We start from the raw sequence: 18,036 nt of genomic DNA, 5'->3' as shown, positions 1-18,036 counted from the left end.
GTTCCGGGATGGGGGGCCTCAGCTCCTCACATGGTTTCCCATCTCCCCTTCCTTAAGGAATGCTGCTCAGCCATTATGGAGAGGGGTCCTTCTTACTTCCAGGAGTGGCTATATTGTTTTTACTTTTCTCCCTCCGTCTCTTCCTTCCTTTTCGTATCTTTAAAATTTCTTCTCAGGGTCTTATAAGGAGGTAGAGATTTCAGCATGAGTTTAGGTCACATTCTTAAAACCTGATGATTTTACTTTTTAACTTTACACACTTCTGTGTTATTTGAATTTTCCCCCCACAAACATATTACTTTTGTAATAATCTTTTGAAATATATTTTTAAAATATTTATTTATGTATTTTGAGAAACAGAGAGGGAGAGAGCTCGGGCAAGCATGGGGGTGGGGGGCAGAGAGAGAGGGAGAGAGAGAGAGTCCCAAGCAGGCCCTGCTGCTGTCAGCTCAGAGCCCAACATGGGGCTCGATCCCATGAACTGTGAGATCATGACCTGAGCCAAAATCAAGAGTCGGACACTCAACCGACTGAGCCACCTTAAAATATTAGGTGCTCCTTAAAATATTTTTATAAAAAGTTATTACACTCATTAAGTCTATGTAATAATCTGGAAAGATGTTCATGATATAATGCTAAGGAGAAAAGTAGAAATATGTGTAGGAGGATGACAATAATGTAAAACAAGGCAGTGACAAAACCCAAACTTTATCCATGGAAAACAGACTGGGATGAAATATATATATATATATATATATATATATATATATATATATATATATATATATTTATTTTATAATGCTGGGGAAGTTGAACTACTCATGTTGAAGTTTAGTCCACTGCAGAAATTGCCCATGTTAAGAAATGGTTTGTGAGAGATACCCAAGCTCAAAGAAGCTGACTGGGGTACCTGAGGAAGGTGTGCCTGTGGTTATTGTCAGAAGAAAACTAACATTGTCACCTGATACCTTAACTGTATTGGGCATGAAGCCATAGTTTAGTTGATCTTTGTTTACCTCTATTCCCATTTTTTTCAGCAAGAGTGCCTTTTCTTGGTTTGGGCATCCATCCTTCCATAGCCCATGAAGTGTCTGGGGCTCCACCTTTGCCTCAAGAGGAATAGCACATGATCTAAGCCCACGCCAATCAGCATTTCACATTCCTCTTGCCTCATGATTGGTTCAAAGGTGAGCAAGTAATTTAAGCGAGTTAAATTGAAACCACTGTAAAGAGGCTCCTTTTCTTTCATGTTGTACTTGGACCTTGTGGCTGCAGCAACTGTAGCTGTAGCCATCTTGCTTCCACGTGGAGCCTGAGAATTACACAGTACATGGAAAGCAGCAAACCATCTGGCCCAATCTGGCCATGGTGAGGCCAGGTCTTCTGCAACTTAGATTTTCAGTAAGCCAGGTGAGTTGGGCTCTTAGATGCTTATAATCAAGATAGTTTTACAAACTGTGCTTATGGAGATTTGTTTTAATTTTTTTTTTTTAACACTTACTTTTGAGACAGGGAGAGACAGAGCATGAATGGGGGAGGGTCAGAGAGAGAGAGGGAGACACAGAATGTGAAACAGGCTCCAGGCTCTGAGCTGTCAGCACACAGCCTGACGCAGGGCTCAAACTCACGGACCATGAGATCATGACCTGAGCTGCAGTCAGATGCTTAACCGACTGAGCCACCCAGGCACCCCTATGGAGATTTGTTTTAAAAGGAAGACTAGAAAATAAGAATTGTTACCTTTTATTCAGTGCTTTCTTAAGAGAGTTGATAAGAGCTCTGTTTCTTGACCTCCACCCCTCTTGGTTGGACAGATGTATCCCTCCCATGCAGAAACAGTCATTTGTTTGCTTAACCTAGCATGATGAAAATATTGCCGCATGGCATCCCACTCCTATTTCTGATTCCAGATTTACCCAACTATCTTCTGACCTGTGATTTAGTCCCTTGACTGGGTTGATATTCAGGTAGGTACCCTCCCGTTGTCCATGAACATACTAGCATTGCATGTGCTTGGTCAGCCTCCTATGAATTTGGTTAAGCAAGTAGTTGCTAGAGTTTGCATAAACTGGAAACCTTGAGATTCTGGCTGCAAAGCTGAGAAGAGTCCCAACTCACTGGTGACCCACCGTAATACAGAGGAGCCAACCAACTTAAGACTCATTATATCTCTAACTTTAACAGGCTCATTCACATAAAGAGAAGATTCACAAAGGCAGAGTGTGAACATTCAGTATTGTGGTTCTGACAACACTAGTCGGCTCTGGGACATAGCACACCTGGATTTCCTGGCACTGCTTTCAGTATAATCTTGGGCAGGTCACCATCTCCCTCAGCCTCTGTTTTGATTCTCCTACTATAAAGTGGAGGTAATAACAATTTTCTCATGGGGTTGTTGCAAGAACTAAGTAGAAGAATATACATGAAGCCTGAGCACAATAAAAGCTACTTAGCAGCGGATTTTACAGGAAGCTAATGAATCTTCATAGTCTGCAGGCCAGGCAGTCTGCATCCAAAGGGTGTCCAGGGCCCAGGGTTTATTCATTCCACCTGGTTCCCTGAACTTAGCTGGGCTGAAGAATCACCAGAAGGTTCTTATTAAAGTGGAAATTCCATGGCTCACCTCAGAGCTACCAAATTAGGCTCTCTAGAGGAAGGACTTGGGACTCTATTCTTGGTATTCTTCCCAAATGAATTTGGTGAGTAGGTAGATAATTGCTCTTCAACTGTGGCCTCTGGTATAGTAAGAGTTCAATACAAGTTGGCTAAGATTGTAATAATTGTTTTTATTACAATAGAGACCTCAATCTTGGGTTTCACAGAGGAGGCAGAATTTAAACTAAGCCGTGGAGAACAGACAGAACTTTGTAAAAAGGGAACAAGGGAGGAAGCTCTGCTGTGTACATCTTCTACAAAAAAATGTGATAAAATGCAACCTCTGTAGTTCCTTTTATATGAACTGAAAGACACATTTACTGAGATCACATAAAGAGTAAAGTTGTTATCTCACCTAAAAGAATTTTGGTTAATTTTGTCTTTGGTTAACTATTGTTGCCAAAATTTGGTGTCAGCTGAGTCAAAGGTTTTTTTTTTCTTTTCTTTTCTTTTCTTTTTTCTTTTCTTTTCTTTTCTTTTCTTTTCTTTTCTTTTTTCTTTTTTCTTTCCTTCTTTCTCTTTTTCTTTTCTTTCTTTCTTTCTTTCTTTTTCTTTCTTTCTTTTTTCTTTCTTTCTTTCTTTCTCTCTCTTTCTCTCTCTCTCCCTTCTCCTCCTTCCTTCCCTTCCCTTATATGAAAGCTCTCTAGCTTACTTAAGCAAATGTGAAACCATCGCACTTGGAACCCACCTGACAAAGACCCAACATGGCCACAGAAGTATCTAATCAAAAGAAAAAAGTACATATCAACAATAAAGTACATTTTAAAAATGTTTATTTTGAGAGAGAGAGAGCATGCAAGACAGGGAGGATGAGCAGGGGAGGGGCAGAGAGAGAGAGAGAGGGAGAGAGGGAGAGAGAATCCCAAGCAGACTCCTTGCTGTCAGCACAGAGCCTGACATGGGGCTCTATCTTACAAACCATGCGATCATGACCTGAGCTGAAGTCGGACACTTAACTGACTGAGCCACCCAAGTGCCCCTCAACAGTGAAGAACTTTAACATCATTGACGAGCTGGCACATGTTCATACTCTGCATTGGCACTTTTTTCCCAAAAGTAAATGGAAGAATAAAGCTTCATGACTCATTGAATCTGGGGAAGGAAAGAAGAAAACCCTACCAAAAAGACTGCAGATTTTGTGTCTGAATTGAATCGAAACTAATTTCCCATGTGTAATATTTGAATATCTACTATACTTTCTACTAAATACATAACCATAAGCTTCAAAGGTTCTGAAACATGGAGAACCAATTAGTTTTTAATTTTACTTTTGGAAATTCTAAACACACACAAATGTAGAGTAGTGTAATGAATTCCCATGCACCTACCATCCAACTTCAACAACTATTAACATGTTACTGATTTTGAGAAGCAGGTTAAAAATCGATAAAGACCAGTGCTTATAAGTTAAAGAATTTGAAAGGGTGAAAATAGTCACTCCAATAATTTGGGAGAGGAAAACAACTGCTTTTAGGTCAACTTCCTAAATAATTTGGGCAAGAAATATTTTTATAGTTAAAGCACAGTGTAAAACAGAAAAAGACAATGTTAAACTTTTAGGGTGGCTCCTTTGTGCAATATCACTTCACTCAAATCCCCTCAAATACTATAATATGAAGAGAAACTTGTTTTCTATTAAATTTCCTTCTTCAGCTCAGAGGGCAAAACAGTTCAATTCAATTTGCCAGAATTGTTGAGCCTTTGTAGACCCTGTGCTAGACCTTATGTCGGGGAATTTCCCCATGTTATGGGAGACCAGAGGAAAGAGTTGCAAAGAATGACCAATTATTTGGAAGGCTTTACTGAGACAGTGGTGTTCGAGTGGCATCTTCAAGAGTGGACTCTGTGTCTAAAAGCAGATGGGGAAGGAGACAGAAGCCCAGGCTGAGGGAACTGAATGTGCAAAAGATGGGAGGCAGAAAGGCGTAGGGTGAATTTGAGGGTGTGGTACATTACAGACTTTGTGATGAAAAGACCATTTAAGAACTGGAATAATTTTAAAGGTGACATCATGGAGTAAAGCATTGGTTATGTCTGCTGATAGACCTGACTGGTCACCTACTACCTTGGCTGACAGTGCTGGTTGCCAACCCAAGAGCCATTCCCATTGTGTTTTCCTTGCTGGTAGAGCTGCCTCCCTCTCTAAAGGCTAAAAATTAACCAGCCTCTCTTGCAGCTAGGGGATGGCCACGTGATCCAACTCTGGCAAAAGAAACCTGAAAGGAAATCTACAGGTAGACTTCTGGAAAGAGTTTTCTCCCTAATAAAAAAAAGACTCTAAAGCAAAAACTTCTTTTTGCCTTTGAACACAGTTACATGACACTGAGTTTTAAAGCTATGGCAGCCATCTTGTGTCCAGAAGGCACAAGTTCAGGATGAACGCCAAGATGGTAAGGATGGCAGAGGAGGAAGATGGAAAGTGACTCAGACCTCAAAGACATCATTATGTTACTCTACATGTGCCACCCTACGTTTGGAACTCTATGTTGTATGAAATAATAGGGGCGCCTGGGTGGCTCAGTTGGTTAAGTGTCCGACTTCAGCCAGGTCACGATCTCGCGGTCCGTGAGTTCGAGCCCCGCGTCGGGCTCTGGGCTGATGGCTCAGAGCCTGGAGCCTGTTTCCGATTCTGTGTCTCCCTCTCTCTCTGCCCCTCCCCCGTTCATGCTCTGTCTCTCTCTGTCCCAAAAATAAATAAAACGTTGAAAAAAAAAATAAAAAAAATAAAAAAAATAAAAAAAATAAAAAAAAAACAAAAAAGTGAAATAATATATTTTCCTTATTGTTTAAGCCATTTTGATTTGCCTTGCCCCTGGGTTAACATCAGCCCAGAAGACAGAAAAGAAGTTACTCTCCTACTTAGATTATTTCTGCTTATTACAGCCTTTTCTTACTTTTAAAATTTGTTTAGAATATACAAGTATATGTAGACAGCAAGAACAATTCTTCTGTAGTTTTGAAAAATCTCATACCAAGCCAAATCACGCATGACAAATAAAAGGGCTTATGGGAAGAACAGAGTTAAGAACAGGCACTCAAAATCTTATGAAGTTTGTAAGCAGAGCCCTAATAAAAATAACCATCCTAATAAATATCCTGGCACACTTCACTCTCCATTCGCATTTGCAACCAAACACATGGCCTTTCTTTGCAGCCTGTATCCTGGCACCCCTGTTTCCTCCTTAGAGATGAGGGTCCTTAAAGGCCTTTGCTTCCAAAACAGATGCTCATCACCATAATTAAAAATACAATCTAGTTTTCTTGGGGCTCAATTGGTTAGGCGTCCAACTCTTGATTTCAGCTCAGGTCAAGATCTTGGGGTTTGTGGGTTCAAGGCCCGTGTTGGGCTCTGCGCTGACTGCACAGAACCTGCTGGGGATTCTCTCTCTCCCTCTCTCTGTTCCTCCTCTGCTTGCTCACTCTCTCTCTCTCAAAATAAATTTAAAAACTTATAAAAAATACAATCTAACTTTCTTGAATCACTTTATTTAAACATAAGAAGGGTCTTCATAATTTGCCATCTGCACTGCCAACTTCCCCAGACGGCTTCGGGTAGTGGAAAATGCAGAGGTTCTTGAAGCCACAAAACCAGCCCCTATATCCACTCAAGGAAGGCACTGATGTGGGATTTTCAGCTCTTTCCTTGGGGTCCTCAAATATGATGAACACTTCCTCTTTGTGAGAAGGTTTGCCCTGATCATTTCAAAATACTAACATACTGGAAAAGTTGTGTATGAACCAACTGCATTTCTGTGTCATGTTGATATTCACCTGTCACATGTGAGCCAGTATCATTAAAAGAACACCTGTGTGGTTAAAATGGTAAATCGTATGTATATTTTACCACAATTAACAAAAGATGCTGGGGCGCCTGGTGGCTTAGTTGGTTAAGCATCTGGCTCAGGTTCATGGGATCAAGCCCCGTGCCAAGCTCTATGCTGACAGAAAGAAGTCTGCTTGGGATTTTGTCTTGGCCTCTCTCTTTGCCCTTCTGCTTGCATGCATGCACACTCTCTCTCTCAAAACAAAACAAAACAAAACAAAACAAAACAAAAAGACTAACTGGGCACATGAAACAGACAAATTGAGGACTGGAAAGAGCTCTCATTTATGTGGTGGTGTCTCTCAACATTTACTTTGTTAATCGTTAAAACTGACAAACTGAAAAAAAAAAAAAAAAGGAACTCCATTGTGAACAGATGGTGCTCCTAACACTCCTGTACCCATCACTCAGCTTCAGAAATTAAACTCCTGATACCATTGAGTTCCTTTGCCTTTCCCTGAAAGCACTGCTTCTTTGTCACCTAGGGGTAACAACTATCTAGGATGGTGTTTACATTCTCATGTATTTCTTTACTGTATTTCTAAATTTGGATATATCCCTGGGGACATATAGTTTTGAAATTTTAAGCCAATGTAATCATACTATATGTAGTATTCTTCAACTTGTACTGGTTATTCTCGGTTTGTTCGCCCTTACAGATGAACAAGCAAATCAGAGATGCATTCTTCCTAGTACTGTATTAATATGCCTTGATGTTTTGCTCCTAGTCTCTTTCAGAAATTATAGTAGGACATTGTGAGATAATAAAAACTATACACTGATCTCTGCTCTTGGTTCCTGACACAGGGCTCCTGAAATCCTTGCAATTTCCTGGGCGATAGGAATGTCTTTTATTCTAAGAAGGCAACCCTGGGTGCCTCCAGGTTGAGGGCTGGTCACTAGAAACACCAAGCCATGATTAGAAGTTTGGAATTTTCAGCTCTGCTCCCCTCCCCCATTCTTTTGAAAAGGGAGAAGGACTGAAAACGGAGTTAATGACTCATCATGCCTACGGTGATGAAGCCTCCAAAAAAATCCCAATAGTACTGGGGGTGGGGGTGGGGTTCAGAGAGCTTCCAGGCTGGTGAACACATCCATCCCGGGAGGATGATTTTGCACCACAACTCCATGGAGACAAAAGTTCCTGTGCACAGGATCCTCCCAGATCTTGCCTTATGTATCTCTTTATCTGGCTGTTCATCTGTATACTTTATCATATCCCTCAATAAACTGGTAAATGTAAGGGTTTCCCTGAGTTCTGTGAGCTGCTCTAGCAAATTAAGCAACCCCAAGGAGGAGGTCACTGGAACCTCCTATCAATAGTCAGTAGTTCAGAAGCACAGGTAATAACCTGGGTTTAACAACTGGCATCTGAAATGAGGGTGTGTCTCTGGCTAGATAATGTCAGGATTGAGTCAAATTGTAAGACATCCAGCTGGTGCTGGAGACTTGCTTGTTGTTGTGGGGAAACCCCTCCCCCCACACATTTGGTGACCAGAAGTGTCAGAAGTGAAGTGTTTTGTGTGAGTAGTAAAAGAAACACTCAGGAGACAGACAGAACTGAGGGTTTCCCCCCCTCCCACAACAGGAGGGAAAGACCAGGTTTTTCATTTTAGACATACACTCACTCCTCTCCCTTGGAGCTTCCTGCCCTGAAGGAGGTCTGCTGTCCAAGAGTGCTGATTTGTGGGTCTCGTTATGTCTCCAGCCACGCCAGGACAGAGCAAACCATTAGAATAGGAGGTGCACTGGAATTAGAATATGTTTAGAATTAGTTCTTAGCACACAAATATTCATAAGAGGAGCAGCAGTCACTATTGACTGGAATAGTTCCCGGCTGGCAGATGTACCCAGATTTAAGCTGGCTAGCTAACTAAGTCCTGGAATAGGAAACCCCAAGAGAGGAAAGCTGGAGACAGAGGGGAAATGAGAGATGAACTGCAAAAAACTCACTGGGGTTGAAACATCAATTTGGTATTCTGCACAGTAAATTCTGACATCTTCTTGTTTATATCAGCCTCCTTCCCTTAGCCTGGCTTACTATGCTGGTATTTAATTGTGATGTTTCTGAGTTAATTTATTCAACGTTATTAGCCTTACTATATGCTATAGACTGGATATTTGTGTCCCCCCCAAATTCATATGTTGAAATCCTAATCCCTAATATGATGGCTTTTGAAGATGGTGCCTTTGGAATGTGATTAGGTCATGAAGATGAAACCCTCATGAATGGGATCAGTGCCCTTACAAAAGAGACCCCAGAGAGCTCTCTTGCCCTATCATCTGCTGTCTGAGGACACAGTGAGAAGATGGCCGTCTACGAACCAGGGAGTGAGTCCTCACCAGACGCTGAATCTGTCAGCACCTTGATCTTGGACTTCTCTGACTCCAGAACAGTGAGAAATTTCTGTTGTTTATAAACCACCCAGTCTATGATGTTCTTTATAGCAGCCTGAACAGATTTTCACAGTGTTGTGATTAATGTATTGAGACTGTTTTCCTAGTAGGTCCAGGTTAGAATCTATGCACTGTTTCACTTGCATATACAGTATATTGATTTTTATATCATAGAGCGTTGGTTGACAGTTTACACAAGACTCACCACATTACTATATGTTACAGTAAAGTTATCTGGAGAGAATACAAAAAATGATTTTGGCTTACCATTAGAGAAACCATTTGTAAAACTCATGTAAAGCTTATCAAGGAGTCTGGATTGGTTTTGTTTTACACTATATGGGATGAAGAAATGTCAGTGGAGCTCATTAAGGCCAGATGCTCTGGCCAAGCTACTGAAAAACAGAAGTTGGCTACTCTTGGAATTTGATCTAAAGCTGGACAGATTTGCTTTGTTATAGGGTCTTAAGTTGTTTTCTTTTAAAATTGAATAAAATCTCCATATACAGAAATAATTATTATAATGTAGTAGCCTCCACTACAATATCTCCCCACCAAGTGCCTCATCTAAGTGTATAAAACTATTGGGTAGACAAGAGTAATTGGGATGAATTTCTTAACATTTGCGTATGTGGCCTGTGGATTCTGGAGCCTGTGCCTTGGCAACTGAAGTTGAATGATGATGGCTGTTGACCTCTGATGTACTTCTTTTTAATCAGGAACTTTTTTCCTCAGTCTTAGCTCTCACGGGCCCATTCTAATGACCTATGGCTTGTTCACAGACAACAACATAAAAGAGAGACATAGAATCAGAGAAAGGGACAGGGGCAAGAGTGAGAACTATGTTCGGCAAAGGACCATTTTTTTATTGACTTTTCTTTTTTCCCTGGAAATTGGGAAAAACCTGTAAAAGGCAATAGCAAATAGTGAGGAGGCTGCTGAGGTGATGGTCCTAGAATCTATGTTGCATTTCTTAGCTTCATTCCCTATTGCACAATCTGATTGATAAATATGTTTTAGATAGAAATGAACATGTACTTTTAAGTTATGGGACCTAGTGGATTTTCTGGAATGAGCACTGGATTGGGAGCCAGGAAACCTGGCTTTGAACGATCCAATTATCTGCATTAGTTTCTTCACATATAAAATGAAATACTCCAAAGTATAAAATGAAGTGAAATACACCATCTATTAATTAATGGATAAATAAAATATGAAATATCAACATAATGGAATATTATTCAGCCATAAAAGGGAATAAAGTACTGACACATGCTACAACATGCATGGGCCATGAAAACATGATGCTAGGTGAGAGAAGCAAGACACAAAAGGTCATATTTTATGATTCCTTTTTAAAAAAATTTTTTTTTTCAACGTTTATTTATTTTTGGGACAGAGAGAGACAGAGCATGAACAGGGGAGGGGCAGAGAGAGAGGGAGACACAGAATCGGAAACAGGCTCCAGGCTCTGAGCCATCAGCCCAGAGCCTGACGCGGGGCTCGAACTCACGGACCGCGAGATCGTGACCTGGCTGAAGTCGGACACTTAACCGACTGCGCCACCCAGGCGCCCCTATGATTCCTTTTTAAGAATATGTAGAATAGACAAATCCATACAGATAGGAAGCAGATTAGAGGTTGCAAGGGGTTAAGGATAGGAGGAAATGGGGTGTGATTATTTAATGGGTACAGGAGTTCTGGAATAATGAAAAAGTTTTGAAACTACAGAGAGGTGTTGTTTATACAATACTGTGAAAACCCTAAATGTTACTGACTTTATTATTTTTTTTTAATGTTTTTATTTATTTTTGAGACAGAGAGACAGAGCATGAGCAGGGAAGGGGCAGAGAGAGAGGGAGACACAGAATCTGAAGCAGGCTCCAGGCTCTGAGCTATCAGCACAGAGCCCGACGCGGGGCTCGAACTCATAGACTGTGAGAACATGACCTGAGCTGAAGTCAGACGCTTAACCGACTGAGCCACCCAGGCACCCCTAAATGTTACTGACTTTAAAGTGTACTAAATGTACACTTTAAAATGGCTAATGATGAGGCGCCTGGGTGGCTCAGTTGGTTAAAGTATCCAACTTGGGCTCACGTCATAATCTCACAATTCAGATTTGAGCCCTGCATAGGGGTTTCTGCTTTCAGCACAGAGCCCGCTTCTCCCTCTCTCTCTGCCCCTCTCCGGCTTGTTCTCTCTCTCTCTCTCTCAAAAATAAATAACCATTACAAAAATAAAAGCCACTGAATTGCATACTTTAAATGTTAAGTTGTATGGTATGTGAATTATGTCTCAATAAGGCTGTTATTTAAAGGAAGGAAGGAAGGAAGGAAGGAAGGAAGGAAGGAAGGAAGAAAGAAAGAAAGAAAGAAAGAAAGAAAGAAAGAAAGAAAGAAAGAAAGAAAGAAATTTCCACCCAGCTCAAATATGTGGAGAGGCTCAAATGAGTTGTTTTCCAAATAAGAAAGGTATTTCAAACTATATAATGCTGATTATTTTTAGACTTCACTACTTCCTTCAGCTGGAAGCTGATAGGCTAAGGGCTCTCCAGTGACAACTGGCACTCGTGCAGATCGAGAGACAGAGCTCTGGCTCTGAAGCCTGAAGATCAGATGAGAGGGAGCAGTTTGAAGTTTGGGAGTGGTGAGGGAGAGAACTACAGCTGGACCATAAGCTCCTTGAGGTCAGGGATTGCTTCTCTGTCTTGTTCTGTTGCAAGCGCAGTGCTTAATATGACGTCTGGCTCAATACATACGAATGAATGAGAAAATGAGCAATGAATAAGTAGTGAAATTAATGAACTGAGGGTCCCTGAATGAAAACAGTGAGACACTGCCCAGCCAATAAACCATTTCACCAGCCAACACATTCAGATGTTTGCTTTGATGCTGACAGTGGATTGGGGGTTGGGGGGAGGGATCTGGGTGTCATACTTAATCCATTACCAAGGGAGTGCTAAGTCTCTTTCAAGTGTTGCAGATCACAGTGGTTCTTATTTCCCCTTAAGACCACAAAGAAGGAAAGTTTTACCCTACATTGACTTTAGCAGTGTCATAGCTAAGATTGCTTCATCTTCTATTAGTTGTCATGAGCCAAGGAGAGGCTGGTCTCCAGAACAAAAGCACCACAAGGTGTGGTCTAGTCATGCTGGGAGTACCAAAGGCCCGTGGGCCAAGGCCGGATGTCAGCTTTGCTGCAAGACAAAGGCAAAGTATTCATAAGGTAGTTTGGAACTAGGGCAACAATTTTGTGCGGTCCTTGCATTGTAAGTCACTGCAGTGAGGACAGGAGTCACCTCAGGAAAAAGCGACTACTCTATTATTCCATCTTTATCAGAGAACTGAGACATGGAGAACCCTCCACTTTCTACTATGGGTTCTGAAGGTTCCCCTCTTTTTCACTAAACTTGAAAAAAAAATCCTTGCCATTCAGAGAGTTCTAATTAGAACCCCTCTGAAGGACCACTCAGGTCTTACACATAAATAACAACCATGAATATGTAACCAATGGACTTCAGGATGTGAACTACTCAGAGTAAGAGCTACTTCATTCAAGGCTTGGATATTTCCATTTAGAAAAGGATTCTGGCCTAAGAGAGATTTCCTTATGACATGGAAAAAAGGACACAATTAGTTAAGAAAAGATCTAGAACACTCAGTATAACTTAACTGGGTGCCAAAACCTTCTTGTCGTTGGATGAACTCCAGACTTTTCCATTTATGCTCAGACAGTAAGTCCTTTCTACCCAGAAGACTTGTAGCAGTGATAGCAGAAGTCTTAACCAGGAAAGGACTTTTCTTCACCTTTTATTTCCCTTCCTTTATCTCCAGGCTTTCTTGGACCACATGTACAGGAGCTAAACAGCACAAATGCAAAACTTCAAAAGCTTCAAAAAAATTATTTGCCTAAGGGAACTGTATATACCACATAAAGTAGATCATCTTTCCATCCCCTCCTCCACTTATTGCTTCCAAACCAGACATCTAAAAAGCCAGGAAGCCAACAAAGGAACAAATAAACAAACACAAACTACCAGTAAAACCAGCCACTCTAATAAAAAAACATCTCCCAATCTCTAACCCCTTATATTTGCATAAACATGTTAAAATATGTTTGGCTATTACTTTTGATTATTCTGCCTTTGATGTCACTTATTTTAGATCATAAATCTGAAGACCAGGGGCCTGTGTTTATTTGGGGAACAGTTTGAACGATGTTACAGCATGGACTTTGGAGCCAGGCAGAGCTAGACTGGAATCAGGCTCCTTGTTTACCAGCTGCCTAAACTGATAAACAAGGCAAGTGACTTAGTTTTTCTAATCTTCATCTGTAAAATGGGGATAATAATACTTGCCTTAGATTTGTTATAAGGATCTAATAACATTGTATATAAATGGGAAAATAATCTAGGATGATCCTCTGTCCCTATCTACACCCTTCTCTCCAGGTAACCAATTCTATTTGCTTCTTATCCCTTTGGAGTTTATTTATGCAAATATAAGCAAATTTAAAAATACATATATTATTTGTATACTTATAAATGTATTCTTCTTTTGCCTACTTACTTACATAAAAGGAGCATACAACTGTTCTGTATCTTATTTTTTTCATTTAATCTATCTTGGAAATCTTTCCATATCAGTACAAGAAGAGCTTCCTCATTTTTTAACAGCAGGATAAGATTCCATTGTGTGTCTGTAGCACAGTTTATTTAACTGTCCCTTATTGGAAGACACTTGGATTATTTCCGACTTCCTATCATAAAGCTGTAGTGAATATCCTTGTACATAGTGCCATTTTGTATGGGTGTGTGTAAAGGATTTATGCATTTGTAATGTTTTTTAAACAAGTTTATTAAAGTGTAGTTAACTGCATTTATAATTTTGATTTTTTTTTTTTATTGCCAAATCGCCCTCCAAAGGGGTTCTTCCATTTTGCACTCCCCAGCAATGTATAAGAATGTGCACTAAACTCTTGGAAGTCTGTACTTCCAAAAGGTAGGGGTAGAGGGCCCAGAGAGGACTTCATTTTCTTTCTTTAAAAATTATATGGGAGAGGGGCACCTGGGTTGCTCAGTTAAAAATATTCAGGCTCTACACTTGGTGTGGAGTCAGCTTAAGATTCTCTCTCTCTCTCTTTCTCTCTCTCCCTCTACCCCTCCCTAGCTCATGTGCCTGCATGTGCACTCTCTCAAAAAAAAAAAATAAAAAAAAATTAAAATGATTATATGTTAAGAAAAAATTTACATGTAGCTATATCCTTAATGTAAAACATACCAAGCAGTAGAAATATACGGTAAAAATGTAAAATTCTCCTTGATGAATTTCTTCCCTGCCACCCATCTCAGCCCCTCTCACACTGCAAACTATTTGGTGTGTCAATTACCAATTTTCAAATCTGATGGCCATTTCCCAGCCCTCATCCTTCTTGAGATTTCCAAAGATCTCTTGCCAAGATTCTCTTTTTCTTTGGCTTCTGTGACACAAACATTCTTCTAGTTCCCTCATATTTCTCTGATCCTTTACAATTTTCTCTGGCTTCTCTTTCTTCTCTTGCCTTGAAAAACAGGCTTAATAACACATAATATTTATTTAATGCCAACGATGCACAAGAACAACAGAATTCCAGACCACAAGGAACATAAGGTCTTGGAGGGTGTGGCAGATTGTCGGATAAGCTATAGCCGCAACAATTCTTCCAGTCTAAGTGCACTAGTCTGCTGGGCCTACTGTAACAAAATACCACAGATCAGGGGGCTTAAACAGAAATTTATTTTCTCACAGTTCTGGAGGCCAGAAGTCCAAGATCAAGGTATCAGCAGGGTTGGTTTCTTCTGAGGCCCCTCTCCTTCGCTTGTAGATGGCTGTCTTCATGTTCACATGGCATTTGTCCTTCTATGTGTATCTGTGTCCTAATCCCCTCCTCTTACAAAGACAACAATTATATTGGGTGGTGCTCACCTTACTGGAAAGGACAGCAAAATGACCTTGGAAAGGAGCATGCTAGTTGGTATGAACTGATCCTGCTGTGCTCCCCCAAATTCGTATGTTGAAATCCTAACCCCCAGAACCTCAGGATGTAACTGTATTTGGAGACAGGGTCTTTAAAGGGGTAATTAAGTTAAAATGAGGTTTTCAGGGTGGGCCCTAATCTAATATGACTGGTGTCCTTATAAGGGAAGGAGGTTAGGACACTGGCACACACAAAGGGAAGATGATGGGGAAACACAGGTAGGAGAAGATGGCCACCCACACACCAAAGAGAGGGGCTTCGGAAGAAGCCAAGCCCACTGACACCCTGATCTTGGACTGCTGGCTGCAGAGCTGTGAGCAAATAAACATCCGTTGTGTAAGCCACCTGGTCTGGGGTACTTTGTTATGGAAGCCATAGCAAATGAATATAGAGGATCATGCCATTTGCTTTGCAATAAGTCTGGAAGATAACTTGTTTCAGAAAAGAACGTGTGTTTGAGAACATTAATCTGAAAAGGCCCATCTCAGGGCTCCCCATGTGGAGTCCATCCTCCACGCTGAGGAGAGGAACCAGATGCAGCACGAGGGAGCAAGTTCCCTGCTGCTTTTGCACACAGCTCTGGGGCAGGCCCTGACCTGGGGCCAGGGTCACCCCTGCCAGGATTTCAGCAGGCACTTCAACAAAACAGAAAGCGAGAGGGAGGGAGGGAGGAAATGGAAGAGACAGGTTTGTAATGTAATGTAAAAGGGAAAACTATCTTTTCTTCCACAACAGGTATGCTTGGAACACCTCAATGATACTCCTAAAGTAGGATGTATTTTGACTCAGAATCCTTTCAGTGACTTTAACAGAGGATGTTTTGCTAGGTTTTAAGAAGTATGCAGATCTCCACAGTCGTTCTTGTTATAACATGTAGAGTAGCTGGCTCTCAATTAGTTGTTTTATTAAAAGGATTCACAGGGTTACCTATTATTAGTGTATATTATTTTTCTCAATGCTTCAGACACTTGGGCATTTATTTTACTGTTGTCATAGAAACCCAGGTCTGTAATAAGCAGCTCTTTTAATTCTCATAATTAGCCTTATATAAAGGAATATTTTAATGAGGTGAAGAATTTGGAGAGCCCCATCAGAGGAATGCAGGAAGAAGAACCCTATTCTCCAAATGCTTACAAAATTAGCTTAGATTCTACTTTGTTACCATTGCCTTCTTTGACAATTGCTGAGTGTTCATTAGTCAGGCTTTCCTAAGGACCTGTGGTTTTCCATAAAGGTTGGAGGTTTGCTTATTTCTGGGCAACTGCAATTCCATTCACCCCAGTCTCCCCCTTACACCCAGGCTGTCCTGGTTAGACGGAGAGGCAACTTCTCCTTTTTGCTGTAAATCAGAAAAAGTCTAGGTTTATCTTTAAGTGTCACAGACGATACAGGCTTTTTTTTTTTTTTTTAAATCAGTCGAGAAAAAATAATTATGCCTTTCTACATGTGGGATATTTGGAAGCCATGAATCTTGTCTTTTTTTTTTTAATCTTGTCTTTCTTATATTCACTGCTTATAAAAGTATTTTGGAGGAATATTTATTAATTTTCATGACAGGTAACCCATGCACACAGCACAAAAATCAAGAGGCAGAGAGTGAAATAGTGTCCTTTCTATGCCTGTCCCCAGGTGGCAACCACTGTTACTTAGTTTCCTTTGTATTCTTCCAAAGCTACTCTCTGCCACCAAACACACACACACACACACACACACACACACACACACACACACACACACACTGGCAGCATGTTATCCACACTGTATGGCATCTTGCTTTTTCACTTTCTGCTGAAAAATTTGGATGCTTCAGTTTGGATGCTATTCTATTTTATTACATAAAGAACTGCTTTGTTCTTTGTAAAGGCTTTGCCCTGTAATTATTTGACAGTCATGTACTGAGTGCTACAGCCATTGTGTGGGGCCCTGGCATATGAGGTAAGGACCATGAAGTCCCCATTCTCAGGAACCCACACTAGTAGAAGAGGTGACTACCTGTCTAGTGAGCAGCACTGTGATGAATCAGGTGGAAGGGGAGGGGGAAACACCTGGTAGGGAGTCTGGATCTGCTCAGAAGGATCACAGGGGTTCACAGGGGAGAGGCTTCAGCAGCATCTTGAAGAGAAAGCCAGGGGCCCACAGGTAGACAAGGAGAGCAAGTACGTTTCAGGTAAAGGAAACAAGAAGTACCAGGTCCTCTAGAGCAGAAACTGGCATGACATTTTAGGGAACTGAAAGTGGTTTGTTATGGCTGGGGAGCAGGGTGTGTGTATAAATTAGACCTGACCAGTGGCTCTCCAACTTTTTGACTGCAACCCAGAGTTAAGAAATACATTTTACATCACCACACAGCATGTGCAAAACGGAAACAAAATTTCATGAAACAATATCCTCATTAAATGTACTGTTTTTTTTTTCCTACTGAATTCTATTCTTTTTTTATTTTATTATTTTTTTTAATGCCAGCTGTGATTCACTGCACTAATTTCACAAACCACTAATAGACACTATCTGCAAGTTGGGAAACTATGGACTATAGTGTCTAAAGACTCTGATTGTTGACTAAACAGCCTTTCCCTAATTTATATGACTGTGAACACTTTTTAAATTAGAATAGAATGACAAGAGTAAAGAAGCTTATTTGGAAATTCATTTGGCACCTACAGCATCTTAGACATTGTGCTATGTGCTAGAGGTACAGGGTCAAGGCAAAATAACATGGTCTCTACCCTCACAGAACCAAAATTTGGTCTCACAGATGAATTATGTGCTGCAATAACTTAAAAATGTGCATTTTAGTGTAACAGTAAAACATGCCTATTATAAAGAAAAATTCCAACTATGTAATAGTTGGAATAGTTAATCCCCTTTTCTTACAAGAAAAAAAAATCCTTAGGTGTGATATTGCCACTGTGACTACAAAACGTCATATTTTGAGATGTATAATGAAGTATTTTGGGGCGAAATGACATTTAATGTCTAGGATTCACTTTAAAATATCCTAGCCAAACCAAGAGGGAGATAGGAAACAAGACAGCAAAATAAGATGCTTATTGGATTTAGGTGAAAGATTCATGGGGGATTTTTTTTGGGGGGGGGTTATTTATTTATTTTGAGAGAGATAGAGTACAAGCAGGGGAGGGGCA

General features: G+C 40.6%; 1 long non-coding RNA gene across 5 annotated transcripts in view; it reads right to left on the bottom strand.

Annotated features, from left to right (window-relative positions):
* Positions 1 to 18,036, bottom strand: part of LOC123585750 — a 137,169-nt gene that overhangs the window by 21,938 nt on the left and 97,195 nt on the right. The window contains exon 5 of one of the 5 annotated variants that reach the window (XR_006706401.1): positions 8,101 to 8,226. The exons of the other annotated variants lie outside the window; for them this stretch is intronic. This is a non-coding gene — a long non-coding RNA (uncharacterized LOC123585750). The remainder of the gene's footprint in view (positions 1 to 8,100; positions 8,227 to 18,036) is intronic. 5 annotated transcript variants of the gene reach the window in all.

The sequence above is a fragment of the Leopardus geoffroyi genome, chromosome C3, assembly GCF_018350155.1.
Source record: "Leopardus geoffroyi isolate Oge1 chromosome C3, O.geoffroyi_Oge1_pat1.0, whole genome shotgun sequence".
Classification (NCBI taxonomy): Eukaryota; Metazoa; Chordata; class Mammalia; order Carnivora; family Felidae; genus Leopardus; species Leopardus geoffroyi.
Note: the sequence above shows the minus strand (reverse complement) of the source record. Positions and strands in the feature narration are given on the sequence as shown.